At 47.7% G+C, this 12,229-nt stretch overlaps 1 protein-coding gene across 1 annotated transcript in view; it reads left to right on the top strand.

Moving 5' to 3' along the window:
* Positions 1–12,229, top strand: part of MAML3 (mastermind like transcriptional coactivator 3) — a 287,023-nt gene that overhangs the window by 166,190 nt on the left and 108,604 nt on the right. The gene's annotated exons all lie outside the window — the stretch shown is intronic.

Here is a 12,229-nt window from a genome sequence, read left to right as displayed (position 1 = left end):
TCGGGGGGCACCGTTGAAAGTCTCCTTGGTATACACAAGACCGTCAATGCTCTTAAAGAGCTCTGTGTATATTGACTCATGCATGTGACCAAGCAATGCTGCTGTCTCTATGCACTCCTTGTGTTATGAATGGTCCTTTAACAAAGTCTTTACTATTAGCACTGCACTGCAACCACACCATAGGCATTAACTTCTGTGACTATATAAAGGTAAAGGTAAAGGGACCGCTGACCATTAGGTCCAGTCGTGGCCGACTCTGGGGTTGCGGCACTCACCTCGCTTTATTGGCCAAGGGAGCCGGCGTACAGCTTCCGGGTCATGTGGCCAGCATGACTAAGCCACTTCTGGTGAACCAGAGCAGCGCATGGAAACACCGTTTACCTTCCCGTCGGAGTGGTACCTATTTATCTACTTGCACTTTGACGCGCTTTCGAACTGCTAGGTTGGCAGGAGCAGGGACCGAGCAACGGGAGCTCACCCCGTCACGGGGATTCAAACCACCGACCTTCTGATCGGCAAGTCCTAGGCTCTGTGGTTTAACCCACAGCGCCACCCATGTCCCCCTGTGACTATATAGCTCTGTGTAATTAACAGTTTTGGATCATAGGTGTGCATCTTCTTCAGTAAAGTGATGGAGATTTCCTGCTGTCTTACTCCTGAGCTGCAAAAGGGTGTGGAAGTGGAGTGTATATCCATCAAGATCTCCCTCTTCCTGTCACGTGCTGGACATACAGCTGTGCACAGTCTCTACCTCCATTTTCTCTGCTCCCTTTGGCTTAGGGCAGTGGTGTCCAAACTTTTTTCAAAGAGGGCCAGATTTGATGAAGTGAAGGGCCATGAGGGCCGACCAAAGGGCCGACCAAAGTTGGTCACCTTTTTTTAGGATTGAAGTTGTTGAGGTTTTTACCCCAGGAAATAAACTGCCACAGGGGCTGGATTAAACTGACTGGCAGGCCGCATTAGGCACCCAGAACGGACTTTGGACATTACCTGGCTTAGGGGGGTTATGTCCCCAAAAAACAACCAAGTCCCATTTTGTTTCAATTGAGATTTGGCCCACAGTATTTTAGCAGCAAACATGTACAGACATCCCTCCTCTGGAACTGTAAGGTCAGAGTTTTTTGCTCCCCCTTCTCCCTACTAGTACGTGCAGTTGCATTACTATAATGATAGGCAACCCATTGGATTTGTTGTGATGTGTCAAAAAAAAGTTGGGGAGGGGAGAAGGAGAGCTTACAGACACCACTGAGAAGTCACAGGGTTCCAGGATTGTGAGTTTTAGTTTCATCTGAAGAAGCAGAAGGATAGCAATATGGTGGATGGGTGCAGTAAAGCAAATCTGGGGCCTAATGGTAAAATGAGGTTTAACAATAAAAGAGATGGACCAGGCCAGCTAGTGGGAACAATGTGAGAATTCTGTCCAAACCAGTCTTAGTTGGTTTGTATCTTTTTGCATAGAAAATTCAGAGCTGGACTGCTAAGCAAGGGCATTAGGTGACAATTCAGTGCAATTGTGCAAGCGGTTTCTGACACAGCAGGGGGAGAGAACTGCTGGTTTCTGAACACACTTATAAAATCAGGACCACTGGTGGATATGCATACTTTGGGGCAGGGGTGTAGAAGGTGCATGGTACAGTGGTACCTCTGGTTAAGAACTTAATTCGTTCCGGAGGTCTGTTCTTAACCTGAAACTGTTCTTAACCTGAAGCACCACTTTAGCTAATGGGGCCTCCCGCTGCCACAGCACCACCACACCACGATTTCTGTTCTCATCCTGAAGCAAAGTTCTCAACCCGAGGTACTACTTCCAGGTTAGCGGAGTCTGTAACCCGAAGTGTTTGTAACTCAAGGTGTTTGTAACCCGAGGTACCACTGTACTCAGTTTCTTCCAGTGCCCAAGCCCACAAATCCAAAGTAGTGTCACACGTTATGACTGCTGTGTTAGTGGGGCTCTGGATGACCTTGAGACATAGGACACAGCTGAAAAAGTGAAGCTGTTGTAAGAGATTTGTATAAGAGAAACCTTGTTCACACAGGCAGAGTATTTACATTTCTGGGCAGCCTGATTTGTGAGTGGCAAAGTTGCTGGCGATAAATACCGATGGGTTTTCTGTGACACCATATGTTAGGTTCTTTTTTAATCCTAAAATAACTACAAGAAAGATGTCTGCTTAGAAGTCATTAAGCGTGTCTCTTTTTGAGAGAGAGAGAAAATGGTAAAATGTTTGATTTCTTCAATATAAACGTGTAACTGTGGAAGAAAAATGGGTGCAGTGGAAGAGATCTTGTGTGCCTAAGAGAAAATCAAACATTTGGAATAGAGAATGCTGTCAGGAGTCGGTGAGAATGAGAAGAAGAGAGGCAGGAGCAAAATAGAATTCTCTATGGGTGAAGAGAAATATAATAAAACCATGAATCTACCCCCATGTGGCTATGAGGATGCTGCCACTATAAAGACTACAGAAAATGCAGCTGCCTTGTTTGAAATTAGAGGTATGTGAGAGAGTAGGAGAAATAACAAGAATCCCCTTGAGATTCTGTTTTTATAGTGTTTTTGTTCTACATCTCAAATATTTGTAGCTGATTTAGTGTCTTTGTTCTGCATATTTGGACACGAAATAGGGACTTACACACAGATATTTTCTCTTATTTCCAACTGACAAGTGCATTAATTTTATTCCCAGGACTGGGAGAGAAATTCTTTTCTTTACCGTTCTGAAAACACGACCTCATATAGTTATTAAAATTTCAGTTGGTTTACTATGATTCCAGACTTTTTAAAAGTCGTCCAACTTAATCATATCCTGTTGCAGTGAATTCCATCAATTAATTAGGCGCTGTGTGAATACGTATTTCCTTTTCTCTATCCTTAACATGTTGCTAAACAATTCCTTTGGATGACCTTGAGATCTAGTATCACGAGCAATTGTTTCATTGTGTTACACTTTTTTTAAAAGGGGGGCAGCAAGGGGTCAGGTACCCTCCCTGCCCACACAGCATGCCAGTCCCATCTCTGACATTCTTGGATGTCATTTTGAAGCTGTAGTGTTTGAATGTTAGCTGCATGCAGAGTCAATAACCTGGAGAAAATCTGATCATTGACAATGCAATCTGAGTTCATGTATACTAGACGTTATGTGCGTAGGCTGTATTAGTTATCGCCCACTGTGACTCCTGCGTTTGATCTACAACCAGATACTTTCCTAGTCATCAAGATTTTCTAGTATAATTCACAGAAGGTTCAGACCTATACAGAAAAACACCCAGTTTCCCATAACTTTTTGGCAGGCTGAGAAATAAGTATATATATGCCTCCAGATGAACTTGATCTGCACGGTGACCATGCTGCTTTTAAGCCTAGTGATGTTTTCACATGCATGAAATGCCTCACGTTACTCACATCAGCCTGCTTCTACATACACTGCCTTTTGAGATGTCTTATTGTTAGCTTCAGTTTTCTGCATGGCAGTTGTCAGTGCATCCTTCAAACTGCTCTTGTAATGAATCTGACATTCATGTTGGCATGGCCTATTTCAGTGAGCTTATGGAACTAGCTTGTTGTTTGTTGCTCTTTTTGGTGATGGCTTTGGAACTGATCCGTCAGGTGCCAATGATTCTGCACCTCTGTGCTCCTTACCTATTGGTCGTATTCTCATGTAACAAATGTGCTAATGCCTAGGGAGGACACTGTAGCCTCCCTGGTGCTTTTAGCTCAGTGCAGCGCAGCAGCTTAGCATGTTTTCTGAACCCAGGATTGTGGTTAAGCTCTTTCATCCTTAATCACTGTCTGTAACCAAGGTTTGTTCTTGGCTGCAGATGATGGTTAAGGAGGAGACCACAGTCCTGGGTTTGGACAGCATGAACGAATGGCTGGCTATAAATGCATATAAGCAAATAAATAAACAGAAGTGCATAACAAGACATCCTTGTGTATAGTTCCAAGTTCCTCTCTACTGCCAGCCTGCCAAATTTCAAGGGTTTCTTGTTGATTGCAAGATTCTGTGGATTCCTTTCCCATTTGTAAGCTTCTTAGGCTTGTCTGACTGTGACTGGGGACCAGAGCTTCCATGGTAAACGTGGATAGCCAACTTTGGAGAAACATGGAGGAAGCCTCCAAAAGAGGCACACTCATGGCCGCGTCTGCCCCCCCAGCCAGCCAATCGGGGGGGGGGGGGTTCTCCCACCCTCCCTCCCTTTAGGTAGGCTTTAGGTAGGTCTCTGACTTTGCTATGGACTTCGGTCTGTCGACGCAAGGGGCATAGTAGGAATTTTCCCCAATTGGCAATTTAAAGCCATTTGGTTTTTCGCCTACCTCGTAGCAACTCGTCACAACTCTTTGGCATTGGCGGTAGGCATTGGTAAGAAGGGGTGAAGAGGATGTGTGTGTGGGGAGGAACGCCATCACCTCCCCCCAGTGAGCGAAGGGTGGTGACTGAAGAACAGTCCTTGCAGCAGGGCTGGGGGATTTGTGGCCCTCCAGATGTTGTTGGACCTAGAGAGGAAAGCCAATTTAATTTGGTCCATATTTTTAAGCAAATTGACCCAATTTGTACCTGAGCTACTATAAAGATCAGAAAGAAAATTATTCTTCCAAGTTCACACTTCTCCAAACTTTGCAAAAGAATCTCAGCTGAAAACATATACCAAAATGCACACAAAAAAGAGAGAAAACACATTTTAGGACAAAAGCACTAGAAATGCATGCGCTAAGATAAAATGCCCTTAAATGCTAGCTGGTGTTTGAATTGCCTACCTTTTTTTTTTTACTAGTTGGGAAGTAAAAGAGGAAAGGGTTGGTTCACTACGCAGCTGGAAATTATTCCTATGGAGTGGAAGAAAGAATCCTTTCTGTCACTGGGCATTTAAAGTAGTTGTGATGTGGGCATTAGGCACTTAGTCTCAATATGTATGAACTCCCATTCTTGTCTAAATTTTATTGTGTGAATCAGGACTAGATATGTATGCATGTGTGCATGCAATCTCTGCATCACATGTTATTTTAACTTGCTTTTAACTTGCTTTCCACCTGAAAATCCACAAAGCAGCAAGCACTGGTCCATTAAACTCCAATATAAATTTTAAACAAAAATAAAGTAACAGCAAGATAAAATCCACAGCGAACTAGCAGCAATCAAGTTTCAACAGCCATAAAATAGTTACTGAGAACTGTCATAAGGCCCCCCAAAGGCCTGCTGTAAAAGTACCACCTTTGCTAAATGCCGGAAGGATTAAGGAAATAGTACCTTCTATATGCAGTGCTAGGGCTGTTAGCACACTTCTCCACCTCATTGACAGGAACTCCAGTTGGGTGAGTTTGTGAACTGGTCCTGAAAGACAAAGGCAAATAAATCACTGAGTTGCTCACTGCTGCCTTCTGCTGAAGACACTAAGGAAATCATTTGCCATATTTCCGCTGGGAAAGCTGCAAAAATAGTTTGCTGGTGTTTTCTGATGAGAACATGCTTTGCCTTCTCTTGCCAGGTGCATTTCCAATAAAATCTTCTCCTTCCTGTGTTGTTCCAGATGTGTTTGAGCGGTCAGATCTAGATCTAGAATACCGGTGGAGGTAAAAGCAGGGCTTCTTTTCAGCAGGAACTCACAGGAACTGAGTTCTGACACCTCTTGGGTGGTCCCCATTGCCATTATAAGAGAACAAGGGAGAAGTTCATGGCACCTCTTTTTCTAGAAAAATGGCACTGGGTGAAAGCAGTTGTGGAGAGGTGTTCAGGGGGAGAGCAATTGGAGAGGAAAAGTTGCACACCCACTTCACCCTGCCCCTTTTCAACTGCAAGGTGCTCTCTCCTCCCTAATTTCCTAATGGTGGGTTGCAGTGGTAAAATGACCTTTGAACAAACATTACACATGGTTGCAGTGTAACATGTAGTTTGACCATCAGTCTTGCCCAGTTTTAGATACATTTCCTACAACCCTGGTGAGCAAAAAAAAGAGAAAACAACGACATATATATGACACAGGTATAAGTTGAAACTATTGTTGGCATCCATCTGTCTTGAGAGACAGTGGAGTTGGCCTCGGGGGGGGGGGGGTGAAGTCCAACCATGCATTAGCAGCACCAAAGGGACCTCCCCGGGGTACAGGCCTGGGCAGTCTGTATGCAGGTCCTGGGCTGCCCGGATGAGACCCCTGTCTCAGCCTCACTTATGTGGAAAGCAGAGCAATTTGTTTGGCATCAGCTTGGCTGCAGGAGTTGCCAGAAGTAGGCAGACAAGGTACCACCCAACTGTCTTAGGGACGTCACTGTTGTTAGAATTTGTTAGTCACTTTTTTGCACAGGGCAACCTAAAGCAGCTTACAAACAAACAAAAAGATAGACAGACAGGCAATAATGTAGATGCATTAAAATGAAAGAGAAACATTAAAAACAATCCACCCACTTTAAAAAGTCAACAGATAGTTAAAAGGCCGAAGGCCTGGTTATAGAGAAAAGTTTTTACCTTGCGCCTAAAGATATATAATGAAGGTGCTAGGTGAGCCTCCCTTAGGAGAGCATTCCACAAATGGGGAGCCACTTCAGGAAAGGTCCACTCTTGTGTTGTCATGAAGAAGGGCCTGAGTTCAGAGTACGGGTTGGTTCATATGGGGAGAGTTACCACATAATTCCACAGATGAAGCCATCAAGTGGTATTAGATTCTGATGCATGAAACTTGAAAACTCTTTGCCATTTGTGTTTATATTACATGCAAGATGCCTTGAATACAAGCACACTTTATTTCCAAATGCATCTGGTGCCACCTTAAGTCTTACCTTCCACGTTCCATTTGAAGCATCTGTGGACCAAGAACAGCAGTACCAGCACAAACACGAACACAAGTTTAACCCTCTTAACTCTCATTTCAGGCACTGACATCTGTATCTATTTTCTATAATTATGGAGGGGTTTTCTTAGATGAGTTGCCCAAGTTTCAGAGCTGGATATGCAATCCCTGACAAAATCCAATGTGTCTTGCGGTTTTGCCATATTCCTGTTATAGCTTTGTGCTTTGTTGTGCTAAGTGCAGCATCCCCATTCATAATCAGTTCTTCAAAAAGACAGTGATTTCATTTAATTGAAATTAACACTTGGACTTGTTTCCATCTGCAGCTGACAGCAGTCCTAGCCCCACAGTAATGTCTAGTAATGTTTGCGAGATGTGCTGGCCCTGAATATTAAGCCACCAGCATGCATGATCACTGTGTAAGGGAGGAATCCTGTTTAGCATGAGGCATCTTCTGTGATGCCCCACAATTCTTGAGGAACTGTGTCTTCCAGACTTTCAAGTCTCCTGTATTTTTGGAACTCCAGCTAAAACCTGGAAAACTCCTTCGGTGTGCTGAAGAATTTACACCCTTTGTTGTCAGCTAGGAAGTCATTCAGTGTTAGCAACTGGAAACCTTGCCCCATGTCATGATTCCCTGGCTGTGTGATCTCAGTCCATGTAGCTGCTTGATAAGCTTTCTTCAGTCCAGATTGAAATTAGAGATGAGGTGCAGGTTTACTCAGAGGTGCAGGTTTACTCAGAGCTAAGTCTCTTCACTTGTGTTTACTTGCTTGCTAAGTAAGGGCTCATCCACATTTTCATTTTTTTTATAGTTTAGTTTTAAGGAATGTAAATTGATTTTATTTTATCTTGTTCCATTTTGGAAAGATTGGAAGGAATTTGGTTTTATTTTTAAAGACGAGAAACCGAAAGGTAAATCTTCTTTTTTTGTGACATTATACTGCTTATGGGCATAAAGAAAAACTTCCTTGAAGGAATTTGCCTTCATAATTATTTTTTTATATTTAGCTTTGCCTGGAGTTGGGGTTTTTTAAGCTCCTGAGACTGCTGGACATTCTTCTGAGAATTATAGCTATATGTTCTATCAAATTAACTATTTTCCCTCAAGGGGCAACTTTTTACTGCTGTAACAACCGTAAGTCAATATTTAATTTATTGTACCCTTGCTTCCCCCATTTTTCCCCTGCTCCGTTATTTCTTTATATTATTCTTTGGTTTTCTACATGCATGTCTTCCCTCACAAATGTGATGTCTCTGTGTTTGTTTGTTTGTTTTTTTGTAGAGCAAAAACCTCCTAGGAGACTTAGTTTGGTCAGAATCGAGTAACACTTCCAGAGTTAATGCTAAATACATTACTTCTGGTTAATGAGCCACCATAGTCACTAGAGGGCCATGATAATTTGTGTCCCGGGCTTTTTGGGCTCTTCTACCCATGTACTGTCTGAAACCAAAGGGGCACATTGGTTGCCAGATGTGAAATATATTAGCATTATTTTTAGCTTTCCTACCCCATTATCAATCTGTTCCCATGCTTGGAGACATACCCACAAACATCTATCCCTTAATTCTCAGCTTGTGCTCAGAGGGGCCCCTCTCCCAGTTCCTTAATTCTTACTGTATGCTCACCCAGCTGAGCCACTAGTTTGCTCTGATTGATAGACCTCAAGGTTCAAGCAAAAAATATATGAAGTAGGCCTCGCAAGCCCATGGTCTGCTGAATGTATTGGTGATGGTTTGGAGGACTACCCGATGTAACAGCTATTTCCTAAAACGCTTTCTTGAGCATTCCCTTCTGGATTAGAAGCATTCCTCGTTTTAAATGTAGTGCAGAAAAAGGAAATTCAATGCATAATGGCTTCCTCCCCAAAATACACTTTCCTGTGTGAACTTCCATACTGGCCAGTTAACTTCTGTGACCTACCGTACCTTACAGGATTTCTCCAAGGATTGCAATGATAATGTATGTTAACTGTGCTGAGGACTCTTAAAGCTGCAATTCTCACCCCACTAACCCGGGAGCAAACCCCATTGAATTCAGCAGGACTGAGGAGACACACTGATCGGCACCACATACATGCCTCTTAGCTGGCTTTTGTATTATTATTCTTTCGGTAAGATGTTAGTTCTGGTTGATCATACTTTTCTCTCTGAAGCAGATACAATGAAGCTATCACATATCCCCTTGTGGATTGCTTCCTTTGGTAGCGTTCAATGAAATAACACAAGGATGCTCTACTATGACAAAAGGAGGGTTTAGCTATGAATTTCTGAGTGGGTAAAATAAATAAGACTCAATACTAGACCTCAGTGCAGGAGCATTCTGCAGCCTATTCAAGCACTGCCTTAAGACTACTTTAAGCATGCATTTCTGAAATGTAGCAAGTTCTGCAATGAAATGCTACTGTATATCCCTAATGGGTTACCTATGTCTGTAGCTGAAAGGGTTGAAAAAACAAAAGTACAGTGGTGCCTCGCAAGACGAAATTAATTCGTTCCGCAAGTTTTTTCTTCTTGCGAGTTTTTCGTCTTGCGATGCACGGTTTCCCATAGGAATGCATTGAAAATCAATTAATGCGTTCCTAGGGAAACCACCTTCAGACCAGGTCCGGGGACAGTCTGTTCCCCGACCTCTTCTGAAGGCTGGGGGGGGGGGGGACAAGGGCTTTTTTCCCACTGCCAGCCTTCAGAAGGCTGTTCTGAAGGCTGGCGGTGGGAAAAAAAGCCCTTCTTCCCACCTCCCGACCCGCAAGCTCCGGGGACAGGAGGGCTTTGCTGCCGACCGCCAGCATTTTAAAAGCCCCTGCTGTCCCGGGGCGATTTTAAAATGCTGGCGGGCGGGAGCGAAGTCTCTGCTGTCCCGGGGAGATTTTAAAATGCTGGGGGGCGGGAGCGAACGCTTCGCTCCCGCCCGCCAACATTTTAAGATCGCCCGGGGCAGCAGAGACTTCTCGCCCAAAGCAAGGGGAGCTCTCCGAAGGGCTCCCCGTGCTTCGGGTGACAGGCTGCCGCCCCAAGCCTCGCGCACCCGGTGGGACCTCCTGCCGGGTGCGCGAGGCTTGCAGACACTCGCCCGAAGCAGGGGAAGCCCTCCGAAGGGCTCCCCGTGCTTCGGGCGACAGGCTGCCGCCCCAAGCCTCGCGCACCCGGCGGGACCTCCTGCCGGGTGCGCGAGGCTTGCAGACACTCGCCCGAAGCAGGGGAAGCCCTCCGGAGGGCTCCCCGTGCTTCGGGCGACAGGCTGCCGCCCCAAGCCTCGCGCACCTGGCGGGACCTCCTGCCGGGTGCGCGAGGCTTGCAGACACTCGCCTGAAGCAGGGGAAGCCCTCCGAAGGGCTCCCCGTGCTTCGGGTGACAGGCTGCCGCCCCAAGCCTCGCGCACCCGGCGGGACCTCCTGCCGGGTGCGCGAGGCTTGCAGACACTCGCCCGAAGCAGGGGAAGCCCTCCGAAGGGCTCCCCGTGCTTCGGGTGACAGGCTGCCGCCCCAAGCCTCGCGCACCCGGCGGGACCTCCTGCCGGGTGCGCGAGGCTTGCAGACACTCGCCCGAAGCAGGGGAAGCCCTCCGAAGGGCTCCCCGTGCTTCGGGTGACAGGCTGCCGCCCCAAGCCTCGCGCACCCGGCGGGACCTCCTGCCGGGTGCGCGAGGCTTGCAGACACTCGCCCGAAGCAGGGGAAGCCCTCCGAAGGGCTCCCCGTGCTTCGGGTGACAGGCTGCCGCCCCAAGCCTCGCGCACCCGGCGGGACCTCCTGCCGGGTGCGCGAGGCTTGCAGACACTCGCCCGAAGCAGGGGAAGCCCTCCGAAGGGCTCCCCGTGCTTCGGGTGACAGGCTGCCGCCCCAAGCCTCGCGCACCCGGCGGGACCTCCTGCCGGGTGCGCGAGGCTTGCAGACACTCGCCCGAAGCAGGGGAAGCCCTCCGAAGGGCTCCCCGTGCTTCGGGTGACAGGCTGCCGCCCCAAGCCTCGCGCACCCGGCGGGACCTCCTGCCGGGTGCGCGAGGCTTGCAGACACTCGCCCGAAGCAGGGGAAGCCCTCCGAAGGGCTCCCCGTGCTTCGGGTGACAGGCTGCCGCCCCAAGCCTCGCGCACCCGGCGGGACCTCCTGCCGGGTGCGCGAGGCTTGCAGACACTCGCCCGAAGCAGGGGAAGCCCTCCGAAGGGCTCCCCGTGCTTCGGGTGACAGGCTGCCGCCCCAAGCCTCGCGCACCCGGCGGGACCTCCTGCCGGGTGCGCGAGGCTTGCAGACACTCGCCCGAAGCAGGGGAAGCCCTCCGAAGGGCTCCCCGTGCTTCGGGTGACAGGCTGCCGCCCCAAGCCTCGCGCACCCGGCGGGACCTCCTGCCGGGTGCGCGAGGCTTGCAGACACTCGCCCGAAGCAGGGGAAGCCCTCCGAAGGGCTCCCCGTGCTTCGGGTGACAGGCTGCCGCCCCAAGCCTCGCGCACCCGGCGGGACCTCCTGCCGGGCGCGCGAGGCTTGCAGACACTCGCCCAAAGATTTTAAAATGCTGGGGGTCGGGAGCGAAGCGTTCGCTCCCGCCCGCCAGCATTTTAAGATCGCCCGGGGCAGCGGAGAAGTCTCCGCTGTCCCGGGAAGGCAGGCGGGGGGGAGCAAAGACTTTTGCCCCCCGCCAGCCTTCAGAAGAGGTCCAGGACCTCTTCTGAAGGCCGGCTGTGGGCGAAAGTCTTTGCTCCCGACCGCCAGCAATTTAAAACAGGTCCCCGGAGATTTCCCTATGGGCTTTCGTCTTGCGAAGCAAGCCCATAGGGAAATTCGTCTTGCGAAGCGCCTCCAAAACAGAAAACCCTTTCGTCTTGCGGGTTTTCCGTCTTGCGAGGCATTCGTCTTGCGGGGTACCACTGTAATGCTCAAATGAAGGAGTCCCTATTCTATCTTGAGTCATTCGTCATATGCATTTTAAAAAAAACATTTTTTAAAAATTTGGAACTTTTAAAAATTGCAACCAGTTTGCATGCAAGTCAATATGACACGAGGCTTCTGTGTGCAACTGACTTGGCTGTTTGCACTGAGGAGGCAATTTAAGTAGATTTCTGAAACCTAAAAGATTTGGGGAAGGACTCCAAACCACTCTCAGTCCCACCTACGACCTGCATTATTAATAATGGACTACATTGCAGGGCTGCTACAACTTTATGTTCTTTCAGCACAGCCCTACAACATGCAATTTTGTATTGCATTTAAATGTTTTTATGTTGCCATACACCACCCTGATGCTTTGTGACAGGGCGGTATACAGTGGTACCTCAGGTTACAAATGCTTTGGGTTACAACCTGAAAGTTACGTTACCCGAAGGTAACATAACCCTAGGGTCCACTATAAATCTAGGAAGACTGGACTCTATTTGATTTGGCATTTGCATTAGCACTAAAATAAGAAATGAGTTAGGAAGAACAGGACCTCTTTTCTCCACTGTTGCCTCTGTGTGTGTGTG

Source organism: Podarcis muralis, chromosome 9 (genome assembly GCF_964188315.1).
Source record: "Podarcis muralis chromosome 9, rPodMur119.hap1.1, whole genome shotgun sequence".
NCBI classification, from domain to species: domain Eukaryota; kingdom Metazoa; phylum Chordata; class Lepidosauria; order Squamata; family Lacertidae; genus Podarcis; species Podarcis muralis.
This window is presented reverse-complemented; position numbering and strand designations above follow the sequence as displayed.